Source organism: Meleagris gallopavo, chromosome 2, assembly GCF_905368555.1.
Source record: "Meleagris gallopavo chromosome 2, MGAL_WU_HG_1.1, whole genome shotgun sequence".
NCBI lineage: Eukaryota > Metazoa > Chordata > Aves > Galliformes > Phasianidae > Meleagris > Meleagris gallopavo.
The window spans coordinates 19,847,269-19,862,279 of NC_139405.1; the positions used below are offsets into that span (position 1 = coordinate 19,847,269).

General features: G+C 36.7%; 1 protein-coding gene across 1 annotated transcript in view; it reads left to right on the top strand.

Annotated features, from left to right (window-relative positions):
* The window catches only part of USH2A (usherin), a 377,385-nt gene that overhangs the window by 99,360 nt on the left and 263,014 nt on the right, over positions 1-15,011 (top strand). The window lies entirely within an intron of this gene.

A 15,011-nucleotide genomic window follows, 5' to 3' on the forward strand; every position in this document is an offset into this window, starting at 1 on the left:
TACTGTGACTTGATTGCTATGAGTTAAGGCTGCAAAAAAGTATGCAGTATTGGTGACACAGGGAAGAACCCTAAAGATTTAAAGCGAACTCAGCAGCTGATGTACCTTAATTTTCTGGATCATCACAGATAATCTTGTCAATTTTCTTGGATCACACGTATCTTGCTACTTGCTAGTATGTGTGTGAGAATCCAGTTTTTGTTTAAAACACAAATAGCCTTCTCTGTCTGTGATCACACAGTGAATCTGATGTTTAAAAAAAAAAATGTTGAAGACCATTTCCATTTCATTTTCTTGCTAGATGCTTACTTGATTGGTAGAGGAGTAATAATAACAAGTGATAATGTGTTAGTTAAATCTTTGACACCATGTTGACTTGCAAAACCTGTCCCTGTGCAGGAGTCTATGGGAGCAGCTGTTGGGCTCGTTTTCTCAGCCAAATGGCTAGATAGCTTTCCTGACATCAGAGTTTGCACCCTTTACTGTATATTTAGTTTAAAAAAAAAAAAGTTCTCTTTTTTTCTTTTTATCAATTGTGATGATCTAAGCACCAACTGACTTACAGTTTTTCTCACCAGAGCTGTAGTCAGTCCTATCACTGCAGTATAGTTAAGTAGTTTAACCAGCCAAGTAATTACTAGTATCACTGGTATCTTCCTCGTGAGTCTCTATGAGTGCTGAGGAAAAAGGAGATGCTCTACTTGGTTTGTTAACATGCCTATCTATGACCAAGAAAGCCCCGTACTTGTCTACCCAGGCACTGATTCAGTCTGGTGTTCTGCTACATTGTACAGACTGATATTTTGAGCTAGTATCTAATAGAGCAATACTATTTTTGGGGTGGTAGTTTGAGGGAGTTTGAAAAGATGGATTCAAAGAAGATGTTAAAGCTCCCCTAAAATTGGAACCTGTTGACTGATGCTGTGTGTGAATGAACACAATTTATTATTTGTTTGGATTGTGATCTTTTTATTAGATGATTTATTGATCTGAGTACCTGAAGGTGAGCTAGAACCAAAACAAGCTAAGCAATTTGTCCAGATACCTGCCAGGAATGACTGACAATCAAGTTAAATCATCCTGTTTAGTACCTAGAAAAGTATAATTCATCTGCTTGATAACTCAAAGTTTTTGAGAAGTGAAAATCTGTTTTTGTTGTTTTCTTTTTTTATTGTCACTAGACCTTCTAAAACAAGGATGGGAATTTATGAAAAGCAGGAGGGTTTTGAAAAAAAGACAGAGGAATGAAGAGTTCTCTACACTTGTTCCATTGTTGAGGCCCTTGTCTCATTACCCATCTTCTGAGGACAGGCAGGTGGCAATTGTACTTTATGGATGGAATGGCTTTAGTGTGCATGCAGCTGTGTACATTTTTGACAAAAAGTATGCCAGCTTGTGTATGTCAGTCGGAAGATAGGCACTTCTTGGTGCTTTTGTGACCACCCACTGCTAATCCAGAAAAAGATAGATCAGTGTATTCACTGCTGATAAATGCAGTCATCTGCATTGCCTTCCCAGCTGATTATATGCTCCAAGGTGCAAGTAATAGAGGCAGATGCGTCATCTGGGAATTTTTCTGAATTTATTAAAAAAAGAAGTTTGACAATAAACACTGGCTACCCTAAGCAGCATCTTTCTCTTGCAGTTGCAGGCTTTATTATAGGCAGAAGATGTGCTCTCAGTATGCATTAGATGAAAATAAGTCAGGTAAAGGAAAGGGTTGCTTCTGCCAGAACAGTCCACATGTAACTTTGTAGTCCTTCAGACTGTAAAGAAATTTTAGGCATCTACAATGTCATTCCACTAAAGATGCAGACATTTTTTAATACTTACTAGTGTCACTTGAAGATGTTAGAGACAGCAATGCTGGTTATATCTAGCAAAATACTACCAGACAAAGGACAGTTAATGTTCTCATTTTAGCTAAGGAATTCATCTGTCCCTGTTGCTCTGGAGACTTGAGTATTCAAGTGTTTATCTTTGTATCTTTCCCATGAGACAGCAAAGTGCTATTGTTCTGATTTTATAGATGAGGAACTGAAGTATGCAGAGTGAAGCCCAGATTTCAGTGTACAGTTGGGAACTCCAATCCATTGATTTTAATTAAAGTTTGATACTTAATTACCTTTCTGAATATGGGCCCAGTTGGACTACCCAGGGCATGCAGGAAGTCTGTAGTGGGGAAGATTTAAATCAAGGTTTCCAAAAGCTTTAATTTGTACCCTAAATGCGGGATCTGCTTTCCTTTCCGCAACAATTCTTTAATCATCAGTGATAATAGTCTTACTTTTTTTTTTTTTGTCAGATCAAATATAATACAATTATAGGAAGGACAAAACAGGAGAATGAATCAATTGGATGTATCTGTGAGGATACCATATCTCTGTAGTACCTCATTCTCTTTATAAAGTAGGAAATTGTAGATGTTTTGGTGTGTTTTTTTTTCCTGATGTAAATTTGCTGAAAGTGCTACGGCTATCATGTGCTCTATCTGAAAACTTCCACCAACTCTGAAATCTGACACCAGCTGATCTAGTAGGATCCTTGTGTTTAAATTCAGTACAACACGCACACACAAAAACAAACACTTGAGTTCTTCACTCTCGGCATTTAGAGGCTGACTGAAGTAAAAAGACTACACTTTCAAGACACCTTGCCAGAGGAACTCTTATTTGGAGTATTCTATTAGTCCTGATTTTTAACAGGCTAACTGGACAAAAAAATTTATATTCTACCTAATGAAGGAGTTTATATTTAAAAGATCCTCTAGAAATGACCAGATTGTTCTACAACGTAGTTATTTTGTGTGGTTTGCTTTATCTTGGGCTGGAGGAATTCCAGGCATCCATACAGACTAGAAGGAGCGGTCCTTGAGAGCAGCCCTGCAGAGAAGGACCTGGGAGTCCTGATAGATGAAAAGCTTAACATGAGCCAGCGGTGTGCCCTTGCAGAATTTTTTTTGCCCTGGGAAAACAAATGGTATCCTGAGCTCCATCAGAAGAGGGTTGGCCAGCAGGGACGGGGAGGTGATTGTCTCCCTCTACTCTGCTCTTGTGAGCCACATCTGGAGTACTGCGTCCAGGTCTGGAGCCCCCAGTACAAGAAAGACAGGGAGCTGTTGGAGAGGGTCCAGAGGGGAGCCACAAAGATGATCAGGGGACTGGAGCACCTCCCTTGTGAAGACAGACTGAGGGAGCTGGGCTTGTTCAGCCTGGAGAAAAGAAGGCTGTGGGGTGACCTCATTGCAGCCTTTCAGTACCTAAAGGGAGCCTACAAACAGGAGGGGAGTCAACTCTTTGAAAGGGTAGATAACTGCAGGACAAGGGGAAATGGTTTTATGTTGAGGGAGGGAAGATTTAGGTTGGATGTCAGGGGGAAATTCTTTACAGAGAGAGTGGTGAGGTGCTGGAACAGGCTGCCCAGAGAGGTTGTGGATGCCCCGTTCCTGGAGGTGTTCAAGGCCAGATTGGATGGGGCCCTGGGCAGCCTGGTCTAGTATTAAATGTGGAGGTTGGTGGCCCTGCATATGGCAGGGGCGTTAGAGATTCGTGATCCTTGAGGTCCCTTCCAACCTGGGCTGTTCTGTGATTACAGTACAGCTTGTGTAATGCAGCTGTTGGTCTGGAGTTGGAATCCTGAAGGAACATAGTTCTGTTTGTCTCATGGGTTCTGTAGTGATGAAGGGAAATATATTTTATATATGGCGTAAAAGGACATACTTGGAATTTAAAGAACTGTAAATTGCCTGAAAATCGTAAATTCAAATTATACTTGTATTATTCCTCTAGTGACTGAGTCTATTGGCAAGATGCAAAAAAAAAAAAAAAAAAAAAAAAAAAAAAAAAACACCTGAGGGTTAAGGCAATGAGCATGATGCCATGTTAACCTGGCTGTCATTGCTAACAAATGGATGAGTTGTAGAACAGTTTTTCATGCAGGAAAGCTAGGGCCTTCATCTGCTTTCTAGCAAGGATATACTAAAGCTCACAGTAAGATCCACTGAGAATGTTGGATACAGTCAATGGAAAACAGCATGCTGAACTGCTATAGTGTGTATGTGTCTGTGTGAATAGCAGCAACTAGCCAACAAATATATTTATGAAGGGTTATTCCTCAATTCCTTTTTGCTCTTTGGTTGAAGGTCAGGACTGGAGATGTGTGAAGAAATTGAATAAAAACGGGCATATGAATGATGACCTGCACCAATGAATCCTGCTTAGGATCATGTTTGGCTCTAATTTGAGGCAATACCTTCTCTTCAGGATTCATAATGTGTAAATATCTCCAGAAGATAGGCAACTTCATCTTTTTGTTTCGTGGGAAGTAGAGGATCGCATCATATTTTCCTTGAAAACGGGACTCTGAGAAACCAGGAAAGAGGCACCCTCTTGAATATATTGGTGGATACTTTGTGTTCTTACAGAAACAGAGTTGCTGTTTTTTAAACTTCCTAGGAAATCTTGTCAAAAACTGCTGTAGTCTTTTCTGTAGTGGGTATGCTGGATATAGCCTGTAAGGACAGGTGAGAAGATCATCTAGTTTTCAGAATTTACTGAGCAAGTAGATGACAGTAAGTTCTTACAAAGCTAAAGAACTTCTGGGCCCAAAGAGCAGCCCACTTTAAGATTGCAGATTGAATCCAGAATATGTGGGATGCAACATCTGAACTTACAGTTTCTGGACAACAACTAAGCTGTCTAAGGATTACATATATCTCTTGAATTTTTCCTTTGATTTCTCCATTGCAAAGGAGACAGTCGTGACTGAACTGATAGGATAGGTTTTGGTTTAGTTAGTAAGGATGGAAATTGCTAACTGTTGGATACATAAATGAAAAAAACTTACTGTGAAGTTTGTTGGGATACATGAAGTCAAATTCAGGGCATCTGCAGGGGTATGTATATGAAAACTGTTTACTCTGCAAGAATGACTCAGTTGCCACAAAAGAAAGAAGCTCCTTCTGTACTTTTGTATAACTTTTTTTTTTTTTTAAGCCTGTTAATTTTGTTTCTTTTGTAATGAGGGAGATTTACTAACTGCACTTGCTTTAAGCATTGAGTGGGTTTAAATTTATTTCTGAAGGAAAAACTGTGGAATTTTGGTGGAGGAAGGCTGTTGAAGATCTCATAGTTAGGGCTGAGTGTCGTTCACAGGAAACAGGCAAGACAGCGAGAGAATATGAGAAGTCAAATTACATCCTTTGACTTCAGGCACAAGCCTATGAACAATTAGAAATTATTTTAGTGAGAAATATGCCAGTACTTGTGCCATCCTTTATTTCATTACATTATACTGGCTTTAGGCTCATGATGCTGCTCACTAAACACCAATCATATCCTCACAGGTGTCTATATGATCTGATGAAAATGTGAATATGGTGTCTTCCCAGATGGACTTTGATTTGGCTCAAAAAAATCACACAACTTCTGTTCAGTAGGAAGCAAAAGCTGACTGGATTTAAACTGGGATGTCCGGCTGTGAGCTGTAGATAACTGTCTATGGAAATTAAAGAGTAGAAAGATTCATGTGTGAAGATTCCTTCTGACCTCTCAAAATTAGACGACTTCACAAATAAAATACTGAATATAAATTGACCATTTGGTGTCCTTGTTGTGGGCTTTATAAGTAATATTACATATTCTGTCTAGGAAGTGGAGCAAAGCAAATATTTTATGCATACATCATACATTGCTCAAAATGTTGTGAGCAATGTTTTTTCAGGAGTTAGAATTGTACATCTACGCAGAAGGGAAACCTTTATTTAGTGATAAAATAGGTATTGTTTTTTTTCCCGATGGATGAAGGATTCATTCTGCATTTTCAAAACTATTGAATTAACTAGTGTTATTTTAATGTGATTCCTCTTGGATGCTGCTTCTTTGAAAGGGAAGCTATTCATGTATTAAAAAATTCAGTCTTCTCTAAAGAAACCTTAGTGTTGGGCCTTGCTTTGAATCCAAGTTGTCTGAAGTAAGTTATTCCAATAGGATACTTAAAAAGAAAGGTCCCGCCTGCAGTGCAAACTCCTTGCCAACCTCTACATGATATAAATTCAGCTCTGCAATGATTAGGAAATAACTGTATGAGGTAAGATGTTCATATATTCAGCATTACACATAGAGCTCTCTACAATGGCATTTTTAGTGTCATGAAGTGATCTTAAAAATGAGTATTCCAACAAAAAATACACCTGTGCTAGTGTTTTTATGGCCAAATTCTGAACCAGGTACTCATATTTTTCAGAGTTAAAAATCTTGACAGAAATTCTTAATAAGTTTGCCATGGAACACTGCACAAACGTTGTTTACCTTTGAACTGAGAAGAGTTGAGAATAGCTGCGGTCATTCAGGAAATTGATCTCCATGTAACTCTTCATCACAGTGAACTCTGCAGTAATGTGAAACAAATTCCATTCCATATAATATTGCACAAATGTTTCGTAGTTATAGAAGTCACACATTTTCATTAGCATATGGAGCCAAATAAATGGTCCTTTTCCAACATCCCAGAACCAATGTGGAGAATGTTATTGGCTGAAAACTAAGCAACTGGAGAGGAATGAAGCTCTAAAAGCAATATAAGAGGAAAAACTAAATGTATTTATTTATAGAAATGAAGACTAAAAGGAGACATGATAGTGGTCTTTATATAAAACTGTGTACTTAAAAGGAAAAGAATGAAATTTTCTCTGTCTACTGTGAGGCAATAGACTCATAAGCTTAAAATATAGAAAGGGAGATTGTCGTCTCAGAAATAAATTTTTCTGAAATACTAGTTTAGTAAAGGAATAGATGGTTGTGGGAAATAAAGATCTGGCACAGGAGATTTTAGAGAATATTTGGATGAACATTTCTCAGGAATAACCTAGGTAAAACTGATTATGCTTTGGAATAAGTGGATTGATTCTTTGACCTTTAAGAATGTTTTCCAAACCTATATCCTATTATAAACTCAGATTAAGCCAGTGAATCTGGGAATTATGTTGAATTTCACAAGGTTCTTACCAGCCCATTTCTACAGCCTGTCATGATTCTTCTGAATTGCAGTGTATCAACTACAGCCCTCAGTTCTTTGTCATGTCCAGGCTTTTTGAAAGTACGTTCCTTCCCTTCAGCAGGGATTCATTCTAATGTATTCTGTTAAACATAATTAGTTCTAGTACCACTCCCTGGGAAATGCTGCCAGCTGAGCTTTGTGCCATTTGTCACAGGCCTTGAGTCCTAGTGTTCAGCCATTTTTTTAACCTACTTTTATAGTCTGCCTATATACTCCATCTCTTTCTCCAGGCAGCCTAATGCTGATAATACTGTCTTGAAAGTATGTTGAAACCCTTGCTAAGACCAAGATATATAACTCTGGTTACTTTCTACTTTGCCTGTTGAGTCAATTTGTGCCTCATAGAAGGAAATCATCAGGCTACTCAGGCACAATTTGTCCCTAGTAAATCCACATTAACTTTTCCCAGTCATGAGGCTGATTATGGCCTCCATGAAGACATACTGCATGGAGTCCTTGGTGACCAAGGCTAGGCTGACCATCTTCTGGTTTCCCAAATCTATAGGACGACTCTAAGGCAAATGGTATTACATTTGTTTTCTTCAGCCTTACCTAAAAGCTGAATAGAACAGGAAAAGGAAAAGATAAATTGACTTTTTTACTTTGCTTGGCTTTATGTATTTATTTCTATATTAGCTTTTTTCCTTATGTACTGAGCTTTATAAGTACCATCCTTTTTTATTTCATTATGCTGAACTGAAGAAAGTAGAGATTTTCTGGGGGGAAGCTGTTAGAAATGAAATTCTTACACCCAGCTGTCAAATACTGAGAGAAAAGAAGAGAGCATTGTTAGTTGACTTGAGGAACACACTTCATATTTCAAGTAACTTTTGATAATGTCACTCATTTTCCAGAGTTTTACTAAATCATGCATGAAGAGGTCTTCAAACATGTATTTTATTGCTACCTTTCTGTCTAGGTTGCTGCCACAGACTTCTCCTTAGTCCTGCTTTTAATTTTTATGCTAAGTTCTTACATTTTCTTCACCAAATTTGAACCCATATCTTGATATTCAGGGGATGAAAGTAAGATAAAGATTGTCATATTGCCATGAAGTGACTGGCTTCAGTAAGAAGAGGAGCTAGCCTTTTTTCTGCCTGATAACTGTGCAGACATTTTACCTAGGATTTAGTCCTAGTACTTCACGTGAATTCACAGTTACATCTTGAAATGCACATTCCTTTCTTCCTTCCTTCCAAATCCCAAGAAAGTCAGGGAGTGAGGGGTTGTGTCTAGAGAGAATGGAATGATCCAGTACAACAAAGTGAACTCTGCTGCTTTATGAGAAGACATCTTAAAACATTTTCTAATGTGCACAACAGGGACATAGGCAGCAAATAAGCCAAACTGATGCTGACCTTGCCAGTGTTACAGGGGTAATATTTTCACTAAGATGAACTGGTTTTCTTAGGCTCAGACATGCTTTCTATCAACATCAAGTATCTACTTTTTCCATCTTTTTTTATTTTAAAAAAGATTTATTGTAACCACTAGAAAAAAAAGATTCTTCTTTCTGTATGATTTCTCATGCTTTTATTTTTCAGTTTAACAGATCAGCTACACAGCCCAAGCTTTAGCACGCAATTGCACTTTTTTTGCATCTTGTCTTTAATGACAAAGCACATTTTTTTTCTTGTTATGTGACATTCTGCACTATGTGATTAAAACAGACTTTTCTGCTTGTGCATGTCAATTTTCAGAGCATGAATTAGTCAATGCTTTGAATTAGACTAAAACCCTTTGCCAGACTAGAACACAGTTTCAGTTTTGTGCAAAACATTTACAGAACTGGGTCTTCTGATTATCATAAATGTATCACATAACTTGTGCTCTGTAAAACAGCAGCTCTTCCGCTTGTGTCAGAGCTCTAGATGTTTTTTTGTAAATTTTGTGCAAATGTGATTTTTAAATGTAATGGACAATCTCTCTGTGCATGGCAAGCCTAAGAACTGGCAGAATAATTATTTTTCCAGTTATTTCAAAGCATGCAGGTTTAGTCAAGGGTAATAGGTATAGTTACCAAGTTTGTGCTTTTACAAGCTAATAAACTATTCTGACAATGTTAGCATTTATACTCCAAACAGTTTTATGCCAGATGAGTTTCCACATATGAAACATAACAATATATCTGGTGTTTCTTTTACTTTCTTGTGTCCAAATAAAATTCTGATAGGATAGGTAATGGCCTCAAGTGGTGCCAGAGGAGAGTCAGGTTGGCTGTTAGGAAACAATTCTCCAAAAGAGTGGTGGAGCACTGGAACAGACTGCCCAGGGAGGTGGTGGAATCACCATCTGTGGAGACGTTCAAGAAATGTGTGCGTGTGGCACTGAGAGACATAGTGGGAAATATTGGTGGTAGTTGAACAGTTGGTCTAGATGATCTTAAAAGTCTTTTTCAACCTTAATGATTCTATAATTCTGTGATGTAGGAACTCTGTAGAAGGTCTGTGGAATAAATCATTTTTCTTTTAGCACATAGTCTGGCCTTTGTTCAGTAAGAATGGAGTACTTACACATTAGCTAAAGGTGGGATTATATTCTGTTTACAATGATGAAGAAAGAGAGAGTTTAAGGAGACTTCTTTGTCTCCTCTTTGTGCAGCAAAGATAGTGAGTGTCTTCACAGTTGTCTCTGAAAATAAGCAGTCATGGAAGCAGTGTGTTCAGCTTCAGGTGTAATATCTTCTAAGGTGTATTATCTTCTATGGTGTATTATCTCTGTGCAGTGCACTTCTAAGAAATGGTTCAAGATGGAGGGACTCCTTGGGGGAGAGATTTGGGTAAATGAATATTGCTGAAAATAAAAATAAAACAAACCAGAAAAAAAAAAAAAAAAGGAAAGAAAAAGCTGTAAGATGGGAAACTGCACAAATGCAGGAAGTTTATTAAAGAGTGCCAGGCATTTCTTGGAATTTTTAAATGTATGGGGTTCGTGTACTCCCATCTAGATTAGGACTTTGTCACATGGATCAAAGAAGGAACTTAAAGCTTGTTTGAGCATAGAAAATGGTAGGTCAGAAGATGCTCATCTTTTACAGCGAGTATAGGAATGCTTCTGGAAATTCTATCTCAGTTACCTGATGCAGCAGACACAGGTGGAAGACAATTGAGTGCTTCCAGTGCTTTACATTAGCTAATGCAATTGTAGGTCTTCTGTGCCACTGGTTCAGCATGTTGTAAGATTTTTGTGGGGCTCTTATATGCTAGCATAGTTGAACTTTTAATTCAAATTGTGTTTTAAGAGACAATCTTGATAAATATTAAAGTATCTTAAAAAAAAAAAAAAAAAAAAAAAAAGCTGCCTTCTTAACCATCTTAAGAAAGGACCCCAATTTATGTGATAATACTCAAAATGACATGAGGGCATTTGGTATGATAAGCTCTTTTATTTACTAGGTTATCTGTTTACCTGTCTATAATTTTTTGAGGAGCTGTTTGTAAATAGGTGCAGGAAGAATATTAATTGTTCTTTCTGTTCTTGGTTTCTATAGAGAGGTTTCAGCAATGCTGCAGCAAGGAGAAGTCTAGTACTGTCTTGACTGGTGAGATACTTCATGTGAAATTAATGCCTTCTAGCCCATACGTGGCCTTTATTACTATAAAGGGTTATTTCATATGGTGACTTGAGATATTACGTTTGACTGATACTGAGCTTTTAAATTATGCCTGCTTATAAGATGTGAATTCTTCGATTCCTTTCTGTATTGTGTTTTTAAGTGGTGAAGGAGTAACTACTGAATTATATATTGATTAAAAGTGTGTGAAGAGTCATGCATTGATTATGATTGCCTTGTGCATTTGATCAAGAAATTGTCATCATCATAATAATATAAGGAAGTTTTTATCTTCTAATTGATTTCCAGAATGATTAAATTAAGACCTCTTCTAAGTGTGACTGTCCTTATCAATTACTGGCAGAATAGAGAAATTAAAGGATTAAAAATTTAAGTGTGTTAAGATTCAGTATTTAAGGTCTGAAATCAATCAGATTGTAGACTGAGTAATACCATTACAACAAAAGTATCTTTCAGGATTAGACTGTGGCAAACTGGAGAAAAAAAAAAAAGGCTGTCTGTATTAGTGCATATATGAAAGGTTTTATTGCACGATAAAGCACCTAGAACTTAGAAAACTGAGTTTGAATAAGCTGTATAAATTTAATTCAGCCTTATTATTTTCGTGTTATGACTGCATCTTATTGTCCAATTAAAAACGAGTTCTTCCATAGGTTTTAAGCTATTCCCTTTTTAAAATTCTTACTAGTCTGCATGTGGTTTGTTGTCTGTCTCACAATGTATATCAGTTTAGTAAGTGCAGAGTTTAAGCTTTTCCTGTGCTATTCTGGTTGATATATTCTGAGTACTTTGTAAACCTAAGTTTATAACTTCACAAAACTGTTATTGTTTTTGTTATAAATGGAGACTTTGGGTAAATTAAAAAGAGTGCTGAATGAGTTGGAAAATATTTGCTAGTGTTGAGTGTTCAGAGAGGACTCAAGATTTAGGAGAAATTTCTATTAACATTAACCTCTATTCAATTAGGAATGCAAAAAATTTCCACAGATCACTGTAGGCTGTTTAAAAGCAAGCAGGAACACCTTCTACTAGACCAAGTTGCTCAAAGCCAAAGTAAATAACTCTGGAAAGTTGGGTTAAATGACTTGCTTAGTATTGCATAAGAACTTTGTGACAGAGGTAGAGGCAGATTTCTTCACAGTGACATTGAATGGCATTAGCAATGAAACTGTCCATTCACTTTTCATACTCTTCTTCCTCTTTCATCAAACATCCTCAGAGCACTCAATCAAATAAGGCAAGCTTCTATGCACAAAATCCTTATTTGCTACATGAATTCTGTTTTAGTTGCTGAACATCATAAAATCCTCGAGGCAGATATCTTATGGGAAATGTGTGTGTGTGTGTGTATGTGTGTGTATAATTGTAGGCTATGTCATTATTCAACCTCCATGTGTACTATTTCTTTTGCAGGCAATTTTTATTTTATTTTACTTTGTAAGCTTGGAGAATTTATTTTTAAAGTCCTAATGCCGACTAAGCAGTTATTCTAAGTAATATTAGTAATAAGAATTTTAAAAATCTGTCAGGAGAATCCCAGATATGTTCATCACTTGGAGCATTGCTGACTAACATAGATGTCAGTGGGTAAAAATCTTTAATATTCATGAAATCTCTTTCTCATCTGGACTATCTGACTGCCATGCTAGATGATCATGAAGGATCAATAGCATGATTTTTGACTGTATTCTCTGTATATTTTCTGTGAACATATCTTTCCAACTGGATTGGTAAGGAGAGTTTATACTGGTGGTTATAGGTCCTCTTGGTTTTCTGTTTCATTTTCCTGTTGCTCTCCTGTTTTTCTTTTTTGATTTCTGCCTTTTTTTTCATGTTTTATCATTATTCAGGATTTGCTTCTTTCTTTCCTTTTTCCAGATTTGACTATTATAAAGTCTTTGATCTGTCTTCTGTCTTCTTTAAGGTGTTGTCTCCTTTTTCTTTGTGCATGGCAGACACTAAGCAGGAGAAAATTGAGTCCAAAAGCAAGACTTCTCACCTTTCTTTCTAGTGTCTAGCACACCATCAGAATTTGATGGCTGGGACCAAGTTCTGGCCATGTATAGAAATATAGAGGCCAAGAAGGCTATTCTAATGACTTTGTCTCTCTTATTCAGAAGAAGGAGCTAAAAGAAACAAACAAAAACAAACAACAACAACGAAAAACCCCAAGCTTTTGTTGTTAAAATTTAAAGAGTAGCATAAATTAATTCTTCAAAGTGGTATTTGGCACTTTGCAAAACAAACATGTTTATATATTTATTTTTTTCTAAAATATACTCTTCTAAGGAAAAAAGTGCAAAACTGTAAAATGGAATGGCAGCAACACTTCTGCCATGCCATTTTACAGCCACTGGGGTAGAAATAGTTTCTGCATTGGAAGACTAGTGATTTAAATGCAGTGACTTGCAGACTATGCTGAAGTTGTAGCATTTTAGTTTGACTAAGGTCTTCATTAGTTATCTTATGTATGCACATTGTCTAAAGATTATGGTACATTTTGTCATTGGATGGGATCCTCGGGATACAGCACACAATGCTTTTATAAGAAAGCATGTCATTTGAATGTTGAATTACTTGCTAGTATTTTTCTTCAGTAAGTGTATATTTTAAAAAAATAAACTAAGGAGCATAATTCATATTTAGTTAGGTGCTGGTTATATGCACTTTGATATCTTGAGTTCTGAAGAGTAATCCAGCTCTGTAGTTGTTGGGCCAATCAAGGCTGTCCTTTTCAACTTTGAAAGTAAATACCTGTAAAACCAATTGTTTTTCACGATATTTTTGAAGAATTAGATGAAGTTGCACTTTTGCATCTTTTCTCAAGCTATTCAAAATTTCTATGAAATGCATTTGAATTGGTAGATGGTCTGTAAAGCAAAGGTAGATGGACAAAATTATTACCTTAAGGAGCAGTGTGGTATAGTGGCTGAGAATTCAGAAATCTGCTGCTAGCATAAATATCAGAATGAAAATGAAAGCCTGCCAAGTAATCTTGTTCTAGTATAAGGACAATTTAATTTGGATGACAGAAATGCCCTATACTAAATTACTAGAGGATTCATTGATCTCAGTAGACAGTTGTTGCATGGCTTTTTTTCATTTAAAGAGATTCTAAGAATGATGTACTTACTGTATTGTAGAAAAATCTCAAAAAATAACAATGTCTGTATATACTCAAGATAAGGTTTGATTGAAAGTAGTTAGATCTTACTGACTTAAGATCTATAATACTTTAAGATTAATTGGGAACGTAAATGGAGAAGCTGGCAACCTGGAACCTTGACTTCTTAGAATTGCTGACCCAATTACTGCCAAGCCCTTTGCTGACATGTTAATATGTCTCCTTAAACTGGTAAATCACCACCATTTTAGTGTGTGCTAGAGTTGGTCCATCGGATGAAGGAAGATGTAAGTTTAATTTAAATAATTATTGACCTTTTCTGACCTTTTCATTTCACTTGTACTGCTCCTCTCGAGGTAAGCAATTATATTTTTATAGTGTTGGATGGTAATCAATGTTCAGGAGCTATCTTTATTGATTTAAGTAAGGCCTTTGATCTGGTAATCACCAGCTATTGATACTGTAGCTATCTAGACTGGTCTTAACTACATCAGATATTATAGTTACTCTGTTTTGAAATATTCAGAATTGAGAATCTTCTTATGATATTGCAAGCAAACTGAATAATGTTTGGAAATTCATAAGATTCCATTTCATAATCTTTGTTAGTGTAATGGTTTCAGCTGGGACAGAGTTGTTGTTTTTCTTCATAGTGTCTGGTGTGATTAGGAGAAGAATGGTGTTGATAACATACTGATGTTATATTTACTGATTTAGTTGTTGCACAGAGTCAAGGACATTTCTGTTTCTGATCTTCTCATACTGCCCTGCCAGTGAGGGTGTTGGGGTTGGGGAAGGGGGGTACAAGAAGCTGGGAGTGAGCAGAACCAGGAGAACTAACTTCAACATACCATATGACATCTTGTGGAGGGAGGAAAAAAAAAAGCCTACAAAACTGAGGGGAGTTGACTGAGAAGGGCAGCCACTGTGCAGGGGCTGGCTAGGTGTTGGTCAGTGGGTGGTACACTTGCATTGTGTATCAATTGTTTTGTAAATATATGTATTTATGTAATTATTGTTACTATTATTTCTGTCTTCCTTTTCTATCTTAGTGAATAGTTTTTATTTCAACCTATAAGTTCTAATTTATTTTCCCTATTCTTCTCTCCCATCCCACTGGGAGGTAGTGGTGAGAGAATGGTTGTGGGTATTCTGCTGCCTGCTAGGTTAAATCACAACAATTAGAAATTGGATACAAATAATTTTATACAATATACAATCCTTTTTAGCTTATGATAAATTCTGGTTCTGCAACCT